Genomic DNA, 15797 nt, shown 5'->3' with positions numbered 1-15797 from the left:
GGGTCTTAGCAGTGAGAACACAATGCAAGAGAGACAGCTAGAGAGGAGGACAGCGGGAGAGAAGGAGAGAAAAGAGCGGCAAAGAAGGGCAACAGCGAGAGAGAGGCGGTAAAAGAGACAGGACAAGGCGCAAATGATAGATCTTTACACTAACGCACCAAATGAATGGCAGGTATACACTTGCAGTGTGAATGTCGTAGGTTTGAGCCCAAGTGCGCCTCCCAGCCTCTCATTCTTGTGAGGTCGGTACACTTTGCACCATTCAGTTGAGTGATAAAACACCAAACTCGTCTAGAATAGCAATACATTCTACTAAGTGAACAAGCTCTCGGCATTGCTGTGGCGGCAACCGCGTATTAAAAAAAAACATTAGAGTAAGTGCGGCATACCGCACTGAAAAAATAACGAATACTGGCTCCCCAGCCTTTCCCCTGACTTTGGGGACCGGGAATAATCTGAACTGTTGCACTTGCAGGCGAGGGAGATGGTTAGTAGTTGTTTTGGTACCATCACTGGCAGCACAGGGAGGGGCAATGTGTGGTGCAAGCTGCAGTAGCCTCCTGGTCAGGGGCCGGGCCCTGGCACTTAATAATTTACAAATTAAGCACTTTCCTTGTGTGTTATCAGCCCACTCAGGGCTGGGTGTCGTGTGTGTTGTTAAATCAGCACAGTATCTGGAGTGATGGAACGTTAAGCAAACAGGTAAACACAGAAATGACACAAAACCCAGAGACAGGGCGCTGGAGATCCAATCACTTCAGCCGATTGAAGCCCGGCACACGAGCACTTCGATAACAGGGTGCGAAATGTTTATTGTGTTTATTTGCAAACCAGGCGCAATTATCTGTCACTGCAAATACAGGGCCTGCTCTTACAGGCCGTGGGTGCAACTGCGTCACGTGCCTGGCTTGTTATACTGTAATCATCACAACAACAGTAACGATAAGAATATTAATCATAAGAACCGCAATGAAAACAAGCAAACACATTCAAAAGTATTTTTATGTGCGAACCTCGCAGATATTGTTTTTGACACTTTACACGAAACCAGCTCAGAACGTTAGTTCTGAATCGTTTAAATTGTTTTAAGGCTCTATACGGGGGAAAAAAAACACAATTTTGGTGTGTCCTGCTTCAGGGGCGGGGGCTTCCGGCGTGTGTCCCCAGCACATGCTATTATTTTCGAGTTCTGCTGGCAGAAGTTACTGAAACCTGAAATATAATGCATGGAATTACCACAAACACCAGATGCAGAAATGTAATTACTGATGCCCGTCCTTTGCAAAAATATAGATCTGTTTTCCCTTTTTCACACGTTTATTTATCATTTGGTTTACATCCACATATAAGCAATGCAGACCTAAGAATGAAAATACTCCAAATCGATTTATTGTAATATAACTGTAGTTGGAATAGGAACAAGCATTGGCTAAACCAATATGTCTTTCCTACGCGAGAGCAATTGGCTTTGTTAATTTTTTTTAGCCATGTTGTACAGCCACTGTGCAGCAGGGCTGAAAGTAAAGAAAATTATTTTCTTTACTTTCAGCTCTGCTGTACAACAAACACATTAACAAAGCCAATAACTCTTGCATAGGTGAGTCCCATTGGCTTTTGCCAGTGCTTGTTTGCCATTATTCCTTTGACTCAGCGCAAAAGAGAGAAAGGCCGAAAAGGGAGATAGAGAAAGACAGGAAAACAGTGACAAGGAAGGAAGCAGGGATTAAAGAACCTGCAAAAGTAATAGAAAGAAACAGAAATGTAGGGTGAAAGTGAGAGGCCAAACAGGCACGGACTTTTTCATTTTATTCTACAACTTCAGCGTTGCCTGAAATGAACAAGGATTTGATTGATCGATTAATTGACAGTGATGCATTATGTCCCCACCGTAGAGGGCAGAGGGCTTACAAACCGCTGCAGCTCATGACGGTCCAGCTGCCGGCCCCAGCCCCATCAGTCAGGGCCTTGCTCTGACCTGCCACCCCTCTGAAGGATGGCAGCCCCCCCTCCACCCCTCCTCACAAAAAGGGCAGGATTAGAGAGGGATAAACCCCTCCCGGGGATCCACGACTCATATTAAGTCATTTTCAGATTTGAATGAGCCCGTGACGCCGGCTCCCTTCCTGGGCGGAATCTCCCCTGGAACAAAAACTTCCTTTAATTGACTCAATCCACAACAATTTGTCTTTGCTTCTGGCAGGGAAGATTGTAGCTCTCAGCGGGGCGGACGGTGGATTACGGTGTGCGTGCAGGGTATTATCTGTACCTGTGTCTGCATATGCAGGGAGTCAGTGAGTGAGTGTTTCCCAGGCCCATCAATAAAGTTGAGGAGCGGCAGCTTCCTCTGAGGTATTGTTTCATGCGTCAAGGGCATTCGTGAGAAATCGAAGGAAGATGGGAAAAGGAGAAAAAAGAGAGGCTGGGAAACAAAGCGCAAATAGGAAATGCAAAAAAGAAAGCATATAAAGAAACAAGACGTCAGAGTTTAGTTGCTTCGGCCGTGAAATGGATCCCCCAAAAAAAAAAAAGCTTGTGAGTGGTGCCGCGCGAGCGCCCCTGCGAGCATATGTCTTCAATTATGGCGGCTGAGTCTGGCCGCCATAATTGGAGACATATGGGCTTTGGTGCGCGTAATAGACACCAATAGGCCATAGGCGGAGCTACGCGACCGCCTATGGCCTATTGCGTGTTCTGTTATAAAACAGCATGCATGCAAAGCCCAATCAAAAAGGACCTTGAAATGCACATGCACGAGCTATGTGGAATTTCAAGGTCCATTTTTGAAACCTTAGTAAAAGGGCTTTTCGCTCGCTTCGCTTGCGAGCCCTAAAAAAGCAATACGAGAAGGAAAGCAGAAAAAAAGAAAGAAAAATGGTGAAAAGGAAGGAAAGAAAGAAGGCGAGAAAGAAAGAAAGAAATATAGAAAGATAGAAAAGAAAGAAAGAACAAGTGCTGCCAATAGAACACAATAACGTCCTGTTTTATTTCTGGGCAACGGTTGTTGAAGAACCACTGGTGAAATTAAGTCCAGAATAAATGTGTTCTGAAGAATTGTCCGCTAATGAATTCCCATCTATAATATTGAAGTTTTTGGTTTGTGTACTGCATGCTTAGTAAAAAGAGGCTATCTTATTACAGAACAGTTTCCAATGGATGCAATCTGTTATGCTGGGAAATACCAGCAGTCAGAAAAACCAAGGTGACTCCAACAGGAATTTACAACAGCATTGGTAGGAGACAGGAACTAATAATGCATGGAATATGGCCTGTTTTCAGAACAGGCTATAACAACTAAAGCATAACTAAAGTCAATATAAAGCAAAAGCAAGCAAAACACTGGCACTGGGGGAGGAGCCAAGCTCGCGACCGTGATGGCCGCGTTGTAGCTCGGCTCCGTCAACCTTCCTGCTTGAACTACCTATCCTGCGCCTTATCCTGCCCCAAGAAGTCTTATTTGATGGAATATGGAATTATGACGTTTTGCTGGCACTTACCGTCTGCTCTGGATGATCCTAGGTGCCGCGGATCTTGAGCTGTGCCCTTGTTCGCTTCGGAGCCTCCGGGGCGGGCAGGCCTGGGACTCGTCTGCGGCGCCCGGGCGGGGCGGAGCGCCGGGGCCAACCCCTTGGTGGAGGAGTGGGGTCGGCCGGAGCGGCCACTGTGCGGTTGGACCGGTGGCGACTGACCGGGCCTGGTCTGGCTGTCCGGGGACCTGGTGGTGGAGCGCTGCCTTCCGCGGACGGGGGTTGACCGCATGGGCGACTCGTCTCCCCTTTGTTCTCCTGTCCGGCCATCTTGAAACCCTCCGCCCGGTCTTGGCGGGCGGCGCCTGTGGGTCGGTGGCGCCGGCTGCCTCAATATTCTGGTGGCCCGCCTTTCTGCCCTGGAGGTTCCATTGCTTGTCGCCGGCTGGATTTCATCGAGCCCCGCCGGTGCCCGGATTGGGGTCGGAGATTGCCGAGGCCTCGCCGGGCTAAAAAGATGGCGGCCTGCGCCCTGTATCTACGCCCAGTTGGAGACGGCGACATCGGCTGGCCGCACGGCACGTTTGCTGAATACCGTAAAGGTGAGCCTACAGTTGGCGACGTCTTCGCCGCCTTGTGTTCCTGGCGTGCTTCCATGACTGTACCTGTCGCTGGGCCGGAAGGTGGTCTTTGTACCGGGCTCGTTGGGCCGTCCCCTGCGTGTGCGGCTCCACCGCTTCAGTGTGCTGCGGGGCCCTTCCTGGAAATTGAAGACACCGGGGCCACCGCTTGTTTGGACGTACCGATGCCTACTGCCTTGTATCGTCGGGAGTTCTTCCCTGTGGTGGATGTACTGGAGGGTCTCCAGCCGAGATCCGTCCGGGTCTGTCTCGCCGGGTCTCCCGGTGTTTTTTTGTCTCGACCTGCCGAGCGGAGATCCTGTAACTGTTTCACCGGGGCGCCTTTTTCCCCTTGGTCGGCGGAGCTATGCTTGAGTTGCCTGCTGCTGTTGCTGTCCTTTCTTGCTCATCCGGTCCGAAGCCGTTATAACTTGTGTGGTATATCGACGATTGGAATCCCTGCTTTTCACCTCTGGCCCCTCATGTTCTGGTTCTTTGTGCACTCTGTGCCTATGGCACTGGACAGACGAGGACAGTGGTGAGATACACTTGTACCGCCGGACTATTACTTCGTGGCATGGCCGATGACCACCTTGCAGCTGTACGTGTATGATCGATTCCCCTTCATATTCCTGGTGCCTGTTTTTTTTTTAAATGACTCCATCTTCTCGTGGGATCTAAAATGTGTTCGAACGGGGGGCTGGGAGCTGATAGTTTTGATTATGTGTCTCCTCTCCCACTAGAGATTTTTTCTTTTTTCCTTCCTTTCCACTTCCTCTCTTTTTGCCTATGTGGTTTCTTCCTTACTTTTCGACTCTTCTATATTTCGGGTTTCCTGTTAGGGCGACAGGCACGCTGCTGGGGGGGTAGGCCGTAGCCTTCTGCAGGGGTGCAGGGTAGGGTGGGTGGGGGGGGGGTCTGTATTTTTGTTTTTTTCTTTGTTCTTGGTTCTATGGCTCTTATGTATCCTCTTTTCTGGACGCTGCGACTACATGTAGGCCTCCTGGGGTGTTTTTGCCAGCGTGGGCCTCATAATCTCCCTGCCACCGATGTTCATTGTGCATCCACTACTCCTATTTCCTTCGGTTCCATAGGCTGGCCTTTTCTTTTGTATGCTTTGCTTGCCAGGGGGCGCATGCTGTGGTGCCGCGTTCTCTTTTCCCTGTTTTTTCAACCCTTTTTCTTGATGTCCTTTCCCCCCTTTTTTCCCCTTCTTTCTCCCTTTCTTTGGGTTGATGTAGCGGATGGCTCTTTGTATTGCAATCCTGACTTCCTTTTTATGTATTGCTGCGTATTTTAGTAGTAACGGGTGGGCGTTGGACAGTGGTTGGACTTGCTTGCAGATGTGGGACCTACGTTTTGCCCTTGCTATAATGTAGCTGTTCTTTTTGAAACTTGCTGTGTATTGTTTTACTGCTTGCTGACGGCCCGCCACGGACTTTTGGACCCTAATAACTGCACTATTCCTGCTATTCACCCTATTGTATTATAAAATTAACCTTCACTTTTCCTACTCATGGTGGTTTCCTTGTGGCTTTCTGCCTCGCCTTGTTGCATCTGTTATATCGGAGACCTGCTGGAGCTTCTTTCCTGGCCTACGTGCTAATACAGTGTGGTGGCCGGCCCGATGGGTTGTAGGCCCGTATTTGTAAGCTACATCTGCACAATAAAGGTTTTCAAAAAAAAACCACTGCCACTGAAGGGAACTACCTTGTGTGTGGGTAAGCTCCCTGTGACAGAGCAAAATGCAGACACTCAAAGTTGAAATAGCCAGTGGCTGAAGTAGGCTACCGACTTCCCCACGCTGCATGCTGTAGTGGGCCTATGCTAGATATTAATGACAACAGAACAATGGACGAAGAAAGGTGGCTGAAAACCCTTTTAAATAAATACATTATACATATCCTTTTAGTAAAATCAAAAGGTCTTGGCTTAGACCAAACCTAAAATTGCAGCCAGAGTTCAATTAATTAAATTAGAACCAGAAACGAACAACACCTTAGCAGTGACATCTCATGCAACAAACGTTCACAATACTTCAATGTGTCATTTGACCTTTAATGACACAAAGAGCCGTAGTGTTGGAATCTTTTATCGCCAATCCAGTATGGCCTTACAGGACAGCTGTGAAGATTCACTTTAATTTATGCACCCTCGTCAACACCCTGCAAGTGGCTGAACTCACAAGGTGGTAATTAAAGTGCAACATAGTCATGTATAATAGATGGTGTACTTTTACAATGCCTGTCTCCAAAGTCAAGGTTGTCAAAAAGTATCGCAAAAAGTATATATTTGTTTACAATCGAAGTCTTTGGAGGAGAATTACAAACTGTACACTGAAACTTCCTCGAAGAATTGGTAATTACTGATGTGCTGGGAAAAACAGTATTTGACGGCCTCTGATAATTCCCATTTCCCCCTTTCCATACACCAGATTTCACCAGCTTTTATCCCCTGAAATGTTTGGGTGTAGGAGTGCTGCAGAGATACTGTATTCCTCGTCCCTTGCATTTTCCAAAACAGTGTTTCAGGCCGAAACAGGAATCACACTAAACTCATAAAGGAGGCCAAAGTGTTCACTCATTTAATGAAGAGACTAGGTACAATATTAACAGTATATCATGTGAGTGGGGTTGGTAACAACTGTTACATTCAAAGAATGCTTTCTTTTTTTTAAACTCTACATTGAACATGCAGAAAGAAAAATAAAATTTCACTATTCAGTAATGCAGGTTTACTTTCAGATGGTGTCAAGCAGTGTGAATGTGATCCCAAATGCTACAATACCATACAATGCAAACATCTAAAGTACCTTTCTGTACGATGGTCCTTAGTCCTTTCTCTTCCATCTGCACTGATGTTCGGTGGGAAACTGTGCTTCTCAAGCAGGTCAGAAACTGCTCCTGAAAAAAGACGAGCACATGCTTTAGACATGAACGGAGGCCTCTCAGTCTGTGTTATCACTTTCCAATTCGCCTGCACAAAAAGTTTTGATCATTATGACACAGGCACAGAGTCCGGGGCAAAAAAGTGACAGTCCTGCTTTAAACAAACTTTTTACATTGAAGGGAATTCGATTTGTGAACATTCGATTCCACAGTTTTTAACTCTGTCTGAGCCACAGCACAGGGAGACACACCCTATACTCTAGATGCTGGAAACATTTATGGATAAAACTGGATTATAAAAAATAAAATACAAATTATGAGGACATAAGTTTGTACACGCTGGAACAGGGAAAACATGGGCAAGTTCCACTTCATCCCTTATTAGGGGATCACCAGCTTTGCTGGAGTAAATGTTACATTTGCGCAATCAGCATTTACGCAGTACACAATTTGCCCCCAGGGTATAAGGCATGTTGTAACCGGAGCTCCTGCCCCAAAAACACTCGGCACACAATGATATCTGGGGCTAAACCTCTCACGTTATTTATCTGAAGGGTAGCCATAACACCTAAGCGCTCTAGGTATTGTGGGACACTTTAGGCCAAACCTAAGGTTGTACACCGCAGCACTTTAAAATGGAGGCCCTGTTATGGATGTCAGACATATCATCGATCTACGTGGGGGCTATGGGCTGCGAAATCTCTAGAAAAATTAATAATTACTAGAAAGAATATTCAACGTGACAATGTGAAACAAGCAATGGCAAAGCCATTAGGTCTGGCATTGTCCACCAGTTCTAGGTCAAATCTTGTTTTGCTATGATTTTTACAAAGATTTATTGTTCAGGAAGCTGCTGTGTATTTATCAATCTAACAAAAAAAACCTTGACTAAAGGCAAAAATATTTTTGGTCTATAAAACCCCACACATTACCATGTTACTCCCTGGCACTGAAGGGAAATACTTTCTGCATGGCTGTGCTTCCCTTGTGAAAGGGCAGCATGCTGTAACTCATAGTGAAGTCGGCCAATGGCTGGAGCGATCCTGCACATTGCCCCTTGATTTATGCTTGAGTGGGTTGTAGAAAAATGTGAATGATACAACCGCAGAGAAATGGATGAATTGTGGCTAAAAACCCCTAAAAGTAACTACGTCATACACATCATTTTTGTAAAAACAAAAGGTTTTGGGTAACACAAACCTAAAAATGGCAATTGTTCTACCGAGTGAGGGAGAGAAGTAATGAGGGAGAGAGAAAGAAAGGAGTGGTAGAAAAAGGAAGGAAAGAAGAAAGAATAAGGAAGTGAAGAAAAGGGAGAAAAAAGAAAGAAGGAAAGAATATAAATATAGAAATGAAAAAAGAAAGCAAGAAAGAAAATAAAGGAAAGAAGAAATGGAGGTACAAAATAAGAAATTAGCAGAGGAAATAAAAAAAAGAAGAAAAGAAGAAAGAAAGGAAGGAAAGCAAGAAAAAGGGAAGGAATTAAAGGCCAGATAGAAGGCAGGAAAGAATACAAGAAGGAAGGAAAGAAGAAAGGAAAGAAAGAAGAATAAAGGAAAGAAGGAACAGAGGGAAAATAAAGGAAAGAAAGAACAAAAGAAATGAAGGCAAGGAGAGAAGAAAAGAAATAAGTAATGAAACAAAGGAAGCAGAGAAGAAAAGGAAGGAAAGAAGGAGACAGAAAGAGAAAGAAAGACTGTACAAGGTAAGAAGGAAAGAAAGAAAACAGAAAGGCAGGACAGAAAGCAAGGAAGGAAAAATGAAAAAAATATCAGAAAGAAGGAAAGCATGAAAGAAAGCAAGTAAGAAGGAAAGGAAAAAGGAAGGAAAGAAGACAAGAAATAAATTAAAGAAAAGCAAGATATGAAGAGAGGAAAGAAAAAAGAAGACATAGGAAAAAGGAAAGCATGCAAGAATTTAGGAAAGAACGAATGAATGATTGAAAGAGGAAAAAAAGAAAAGAAAGGAAAAGGCAAGAAAGAAAGCACAAACAAAGAAGGAAAAAGGAATGAAAGAAAGAAGGATATAATGGAAAGAGAGGTAGAATGACAAAGGAACAAAAGAAGAAAAAAAGCAATAAGAGGAGGAAAGCAGAAAGAAAGAAAAAAGAAAGAAAATGGTGAAAAGGAAGGAAAGAAGGAATGCGAGAAAGAAAGAAAGAATAAGTGCTGCCAATAACACATAATGGCCACTCGTGGATTGCACCGTCTTTTGCCAAAGCTAAGAGCCAAGTACCTGTTGTCCCCCGCTGCAGGAGCAGCTGAACTGAGACCAAGCGCTGCTGAGAACCACCGATAACCGCGAGGCCGCAGAGGAGGGAGAGGCGCCGGCCCAGGGACTGCGAGGACCAGCATACACCATCTCCAGCTGGTCCTCTTCCCGTGAGAGCCGCGCCCCCTCACAGTGCCCCGCCCCCAGCACAGCGCTATAACTTCTCGCGGCACCCGCTTCGCGGGTGCCACTCGTGGATTGCACCGTCTTTTGCCAAAGCTAAGAGCCAAGTACCTGTTGTCCCCCGCTGCAGGAGCAGCTGAACTTGAGACCAAGCGCTGCTGAGAACCACCGACCACCGCGAGGCCGCAGAGGAGGGAGAGGCGCCGGCCCAGGGACTGCGAGGACCAGCATACACCATCTCCAGCTGGTCCTCTTCCCGTGAGAGCCGCGCCCCCTCACAGTGCCCCGCCCCCAGCACAGCGCTATAACTTCTCGCGGCACCCGCTTCGCGGGTGCCACTCGTGGATTGCACCGTCTTTTGCCAAAGCTAAGAGCCAAGTACCTGTTGTCCCCCGCTGCAGGAGCAGCTGAACTGAGACCAAGCGCTGCTGAGAACCACCGACCACCGCGAGGCCGCAGAGGAGGGAGAGGCGCCGGCCCAGGGACTGCGAGGACCAGCATACACCATCTCCAGCTGGTCCTCTTCCCGTGAGAGCCGCGCCCCCTCACAGTGCCCCGCCCTATAATCACACACCATAAAAGTGCCATCCGGACCGCGCAACGCGGGACGCGCGCGGGGCAAAGCCCGGCCCAAGGGCGGGCCCGTTGTTGCCCGTTAGTGCCCGATAGGGACCGGACCGGGCCACCCCTCTTTCACCAACGATACCACAGTAAGTTAACATCATGCCACCTAAAACCAGGAGCAACACTAAGGCTAAATCAAAGCATGCGCAGGAGGTAGCCAAAATAACGGGACCCATCGATCTTTTTATCTCACGGACTCATGAAAAAATAAACCAGAGCATTACACTGATGGAAAAGAGAGTGTCTTTAGATCTTATGATTGCGAATGCTAAACGCTCCTCTCTAGGTGCCATTGCAAACGCCACCTCTCCCATCCACCCTAACGCTCACAACTGTTCCCTTCCGCTGACCCTGTTAACGTCGGATACAAATACAGTACCATGCACAGTAAACCTTTCTGTAACTCAGTCCGAGTCAGATCCATCATTTAACTCGGAGGATTTGGAAGTAACCCCGGACTTGGCGATCTGTCAAACCCAGGATGAATCCCTGATAACCGCCAATCTGTTCCAGCAAGGCGTAAGGGAAGGAGCAATTCCCAAACGAATTATGCCGCCAGCTGGGAAAGTAATCACGGACCAGCTTGTTGATCACGATATATAACCCATCTGACCAACACAACCCTACAAAGCATTTTACTCCCTATAGCATCCATACCTCACCAGGCATTATCAAATGAGCCCAGCGACAACCTTTGCAAAACTTGTAAAGTCACCTCGCAGGTTCTCACTACTGTTAAAGATCTTTTATTCCAACATTTAAAACCTATCCAACTCACCATTAGGAATCTAGAAGCACAGCTCAATATAATCTCTGCCACCTTACTTGACACTAGCACCCGCATCGAAACAAGGGGTCAACGAAATCCACCACAGTCGTCAAAAAAACAACCTCAAGCACAACCACACAAAGTAGTTGATCTTCTTAACCCAGTACCCGTAGCTCAAAAAAACCACATACAAAACGTCTCAAATCAGAACCCACCATCCAAAGTGCCCCAAATTCAGTCGAACAAAACCCCTGCCGTCTCCAACCAGCAGCGAGATAATATTGTAATGTCCATTGTGGATACCCCAGGTTCAATCCCAAATAAAGATACTACCAGAGTCCACCTGGGAAAAAATCCAGTATCGACCGTAGCGAAACCAGTGGCCTCTCAACCTCCTCCTAAGAACACCGATAAAAAAATGTCAGCAACCGGACGTCCGGCCCATTTGCCACCGGAAGCTACCCCCTATACGATAGTCCTTACAGGCGTACCAGAACTAACTGATGACACTTCGGAAACTGCATGGTCACTTAAAAATAAGGTCATGCAGTGGCTAAGTATCAATAGACCTCTCGAGTCCCATCTTTCCGGGGGGATTTCCACAGTTCGTAGGGTAGCCTGGGTAGGCAAAACAACCAAATCAATACGAGGAGATTGCATTGTAGTAACATGTAAAGACCCCTCTGTGGTGGACTACATCTGCGCATGGCCCTCACTGGAAAAGAAAGGGGGGATCGATGCTCGGCATCTCTCCTATTTCTATCCCCCGGTGAGACAGAATCGCAATACTCCATCATGGTCTTGGCACCAATTCCCCACAGAACCATGGAATCAAGTACCATGGAACCACACGGAGTACCCACGAGATCGCATAGCCTGGAGTGGCCCGAGTGAACGGCCGAGAGAACGACCGAGGCACTACTGGCACGAAAGACCCTGTCCAACCTATGAAGGTTGGCAGGGAATTCCAACGCAAAACCGTTTTGATTGTCTGGAGATGGTCGATTGACCACCCGAGATTAAACCGAGAGACACAAGATCCGTCACAATACCACAACCAGCTAACCCTACACAAAACTTAGTATTTCTAGAGTCCTTTACTGATAACTGTAAAAAGTCTTACCGGGAACTGTCGCACGTTCCTTTTAACACCTTAAAATCACCTACTTTCCCTATTCCGTTATCAGAAGGCGCAAATCCTTTTGGCCTGTGCCACCAACCAACTGCACCCTCTAGTGCTTTAGGTGGACCCCCGCAGGCTAGTCCACGACAACCACTAGTAGTTGAGGCCAATAATTACCAGGCAGATTCACCACGTCCCATGACGGAATTTGAAAACCTGAGCGTCTCCATCATTTATTGGAACATTGCCGGCCTGACCTCAAAAATAACATCTTCTCTTTGGCTCGACACAGTGAAGCTCCATCAAATACTGTGCTTGCAAGAAACTTGGTGCACTGCTCCATTACACCTGGCGGGATATAAAACCTTTTTCACCAAAGCAATACCAGGAAATATGGGTAGACCAAAGGGGGGGCTTACGACCTATATTGCCAACACCCTCCCCGTTAGAATTAAGCTACTAAAGGAGTCACCCACTTACCAAATCATCCAGGTCATGCAATTAACATCAACTAAAGATAGAAGCTACATAATCATTAACTATTACAATAATTCAGGCACCTTGGAATGTTGCGTATACCTAGAGGAAATAGGCGCATTCCTAACCACTATTCAAAATGATAATAGCAAAATTTCAACTTACTTTATCTGGGGTGGTGACTTTAATCTTGCACTGTGCCCCAAACACAAAAATGGGATCTGTGGGCTACAAGATGAATCAGGGAATCCGATACCTCATTTTGTGCACTCGCCATGCGGCAACAAACTAAATGAAATTCTTTTCTCGCTAGACATGGATTTTGTCAACGAATTAGTTGATCCGCAGCAGGACTACTTACCCACTTTTCATGGTCGAGGCTGTTCCACAACCATTGATTATATAATGGCCTCGAACTCCTATAAAGGGGAAATAACGAACTATGAGATCGGACTTAATCCAATAAGCGATCACTATCCGCTTAGTGTGATAATTAATATGAAACAAGCCGGGCTCCACTCTGCTAAGTCCGGTTCTCTCGACCAACACTTGATCTCTATGCACAAACAGAATGGGTACTCAATTAAATGGGCAAAAATCGACCCAGTAGAGACAATGCAGAGAATCCTCGAAAACGCACAATTCTGGCTACAAAAATGTATGTCTCCGGAGACATCACCCGAGACAATTATTGCCTCTTTTCAAAACATACAACAAGTGGTTAGGGACAAGCTATTTGTTAAATCAAACAACAAGCTCAAGCTCCCTTCGGAGAGATGGTTTGACACCTCTTGCCGGAAGGCTCTTACCGCTCTTAAAGAAGCCCTTCGCAAGCAACCAAGAGACCCGCAGGAAGTTTCCCAATTGAGGAAACACTACAACACTGTCCGACAGGATCGCAAGAAGCAGATCAAACGCGATCTTTGGCTGCGCTTACATGATAGTGCTCTAAGGAAAGACAGCACCGCATTTTGGCAGATTGTTAGATCACCCTTTTTGGCCAACAGCAACGATCCAAACCATCTCGACGTGGCGATTACCGAAGAGGATTGGGTTTCTCATTTTTCAAAAATATTCGGAACATCAACAGATGCCATATCAAATAACCGAGGTCAAGAAGCCGATCCGGAGAAAAACACTATTTATCCCATCAACATACATTTCTCCCTTAATGAAATTATAAAAGCAATCAAGGCCTCTAAAACTGGCAAGGCCCCTGGCCCGGACGGAGTCCCAATGGATCTGTTTCTATATGACGTAGACTATTGGTCTAAAATAATTACACGGGTCATGTCAGCAGTAGCATCCACAGGCCTCTTCCACTCATGGTCAACCTCAACACTACTACCCATTTTCAAGAAAGGTGACCGCAACGACCCCTCTTGTTACAGACCCATCTCCCTCCTGGACTCCACAGGTAAAATTGTAGGTCGTTTACTCCTGGACCGGTTACAATCTTGGGCCCGGGCTAACAAAATCATAACTGACTTGCAATATGGGTTCCAGAAGGGGCTTGGGACTGTGGAGCAGGCCCTCAATCTTGTACTCCTGACTGATAAATATGTCCGTGCCAAGGGTGGTAACATCTTCCTTGTATACGTAGATTTAAGCGCGGCATTTGACTGTGTTCGGCATGCGAAGCTCTGGGAAATCCTAGCTGACCTTGGCGTGGACCCCCCAATACTAACCTTCTTAAGAGAACTGTACACAAATGCAGAAGGCCAAGTTCGATTTGGCACCAGTGGAGAACTATCGCGCTCATTTCAGATAACGAGAGGGGTAAGGCAGGGCTGTGTACTGGCTCCCTTCCTGTTCAACCTCTACACAAATGGGCTTGAACAGGCGATGCTGGGAGGGAGCCAGGACCTGCCACAGATAAATCATCGCTCGATTCCTACCCTCCTATATGCTGATGATTCAGTTATCATAGCACGGACCTTAAACGAACTCCAGCTTCAGCTTGATAAATATGTATCATTCATGGACTCTCTTGGCCTTAAAGTCAATACTAAAAAGACGTTCACAATGAATATTGGCCCCAGGATGAAAGTTTCTAAATCCATCTCTATCAATAATCATAGATTAGACAAAACTCCGGTGTATCCATATCTGGGCATCTTAGTGGATGACAAGATGAATTGGAATAAGGCAGTGGAAGCGAGAAACCTCCATTTTCGCCGAGCAACCTCAGCATTAACATCTTTCTCGAGGAAACTCGGCAAACCTGCTCCATCTGAACTGTTATCCATATACTACGCCAAATGCCACAGTGTGGCTACCTATGGAGCGGAAATCTGGGGTTACGGCCGTATTGATCAGCTCCAGATCACTGAAAATGCGTTCATCAAGTACATTTTGGGTCTCCCCCAAAGCTCCCCGATATTGGCCTCACATAGGGAGCTTGGTATGGAGTATATCATTGACACCATCCGATGCCAGCCCATTTTATTGTGGCACCGAGTATGGTGCAACCCTGAAAGCCATTTAACCCGCTCCCTTATTTCTGATTGTCTAAATCTAACAAACTGGCGAAAAATCCCGTGGCTGAAATTCATACATAACTTTTTTAAAGATTTGGACTGTGAACAATATTTCCTCGATCCACCTTCAGTCGAAGATATCTCAAGAAAACAACTAAAGCAGATGGCGTTAGCGCACCTGAGAGATCTTCGAAATCAGGCTGAGATTATCAAACCAAAGAACGAGAAAATCTCCTTATTACAGACAGGAAAAGTAATCCAGCCCTATTTGACATATTTTTTATCAAATTACGAAAAGTTTTTAATTACGAGACTGCGCTTTGATGTTTTTTTCCGTTTGGTTACATTCCCGGAAACACAGAACTGGTCCTCTAACATGATGAGATGCCCCTGTGACGGAGCTTCTTTACAATCTACGATCCATGTCGTCCTTTTCTGTAAATATTATAAACTTCCAAGGAAAAGATGGATCATCCCGATCCTCCGGGCAAGTGGACTTAGACAATCTTATCCAGCTCTCTTCTATTTACAATCCCCAAAATCCCCACATGAAGCCAAACTCATAGCGACTTTTCTTAAAGCAGTTATAAGAGTTCGCCGTAATATTGTTAGTTAAATGAATATTCCTTGTTAAAAACTGTAATATGATTTTATAATCTCAAAATATCTTTTTGTGCAGTGATCTCATTTTTACATAATCCCATTTTATCTCAAAATTGTTTCTTGTGTGTAAAACTTTCTTAAAAATGTACTTTTTATGATTATTCAATTTTATAATCGAATAAAGGTTGATGAAACAAACATAATACCACCCTGTTTTCTTTCTGGGCAACGGTTGTTGAAGAACCACTGATGAAATTAAGTCCAGAATAAATGTGTTCTGAAGAATTGTCCGCTAATGAATTCCCATCTATAGAATTTACGTTTCTGGTTTGTGTACTGAATGCATAGTAAAAAG

At 45.8% G+C, this 15797-nt stretch overlaps 1 long non-coding RNA gene across 13 annotated transcripts in view; it reads right to left on the bottom strand.

Moving 5' to 3' along the window:
- Window positions 1–15797, bottom strand: part of LOC144781681 (uncharacterized) — a 315416-nt gene that overhangs the window by 112446 nt on the left and 187173 nt on the right. For 12 of the 13 annotated variants that reach the window (XR_013601047.1, XR_013601036.1, XR_013601043.1 and 9 more), the window contains one exon: window positions 6897–6987. This is a non-coding gene — a long non-coding RNA (uncharacterized LOC144781681). Of the gene's footprint in view, window positions 1–1078; window positions 1213–6896; window positions 6988–15797 lie in introns of those variants that run through there. The other variant, XR_013601044.1, reaches the window with a different exon arrangement.

Source organism: Lissotriton helveticus, chromosome 9 (assembly GCF_964261635.1).
Source record: "Lissotriton helveticus chromosome 9, aLisHel1.1, whole genome shotgun sequence".
NCBI classification, from domain to species: Eukaryota; Metazoa; Chordata; class Amphibia; order Caudata; family Salamandridae; genus Lissotriton; species Lissotriton helveticus.
The sequence above is the reverse complement of the archived record's forward strand: the minus strand, read 5'-3'. Positions and strand labels throughout refer to the sequence as shown.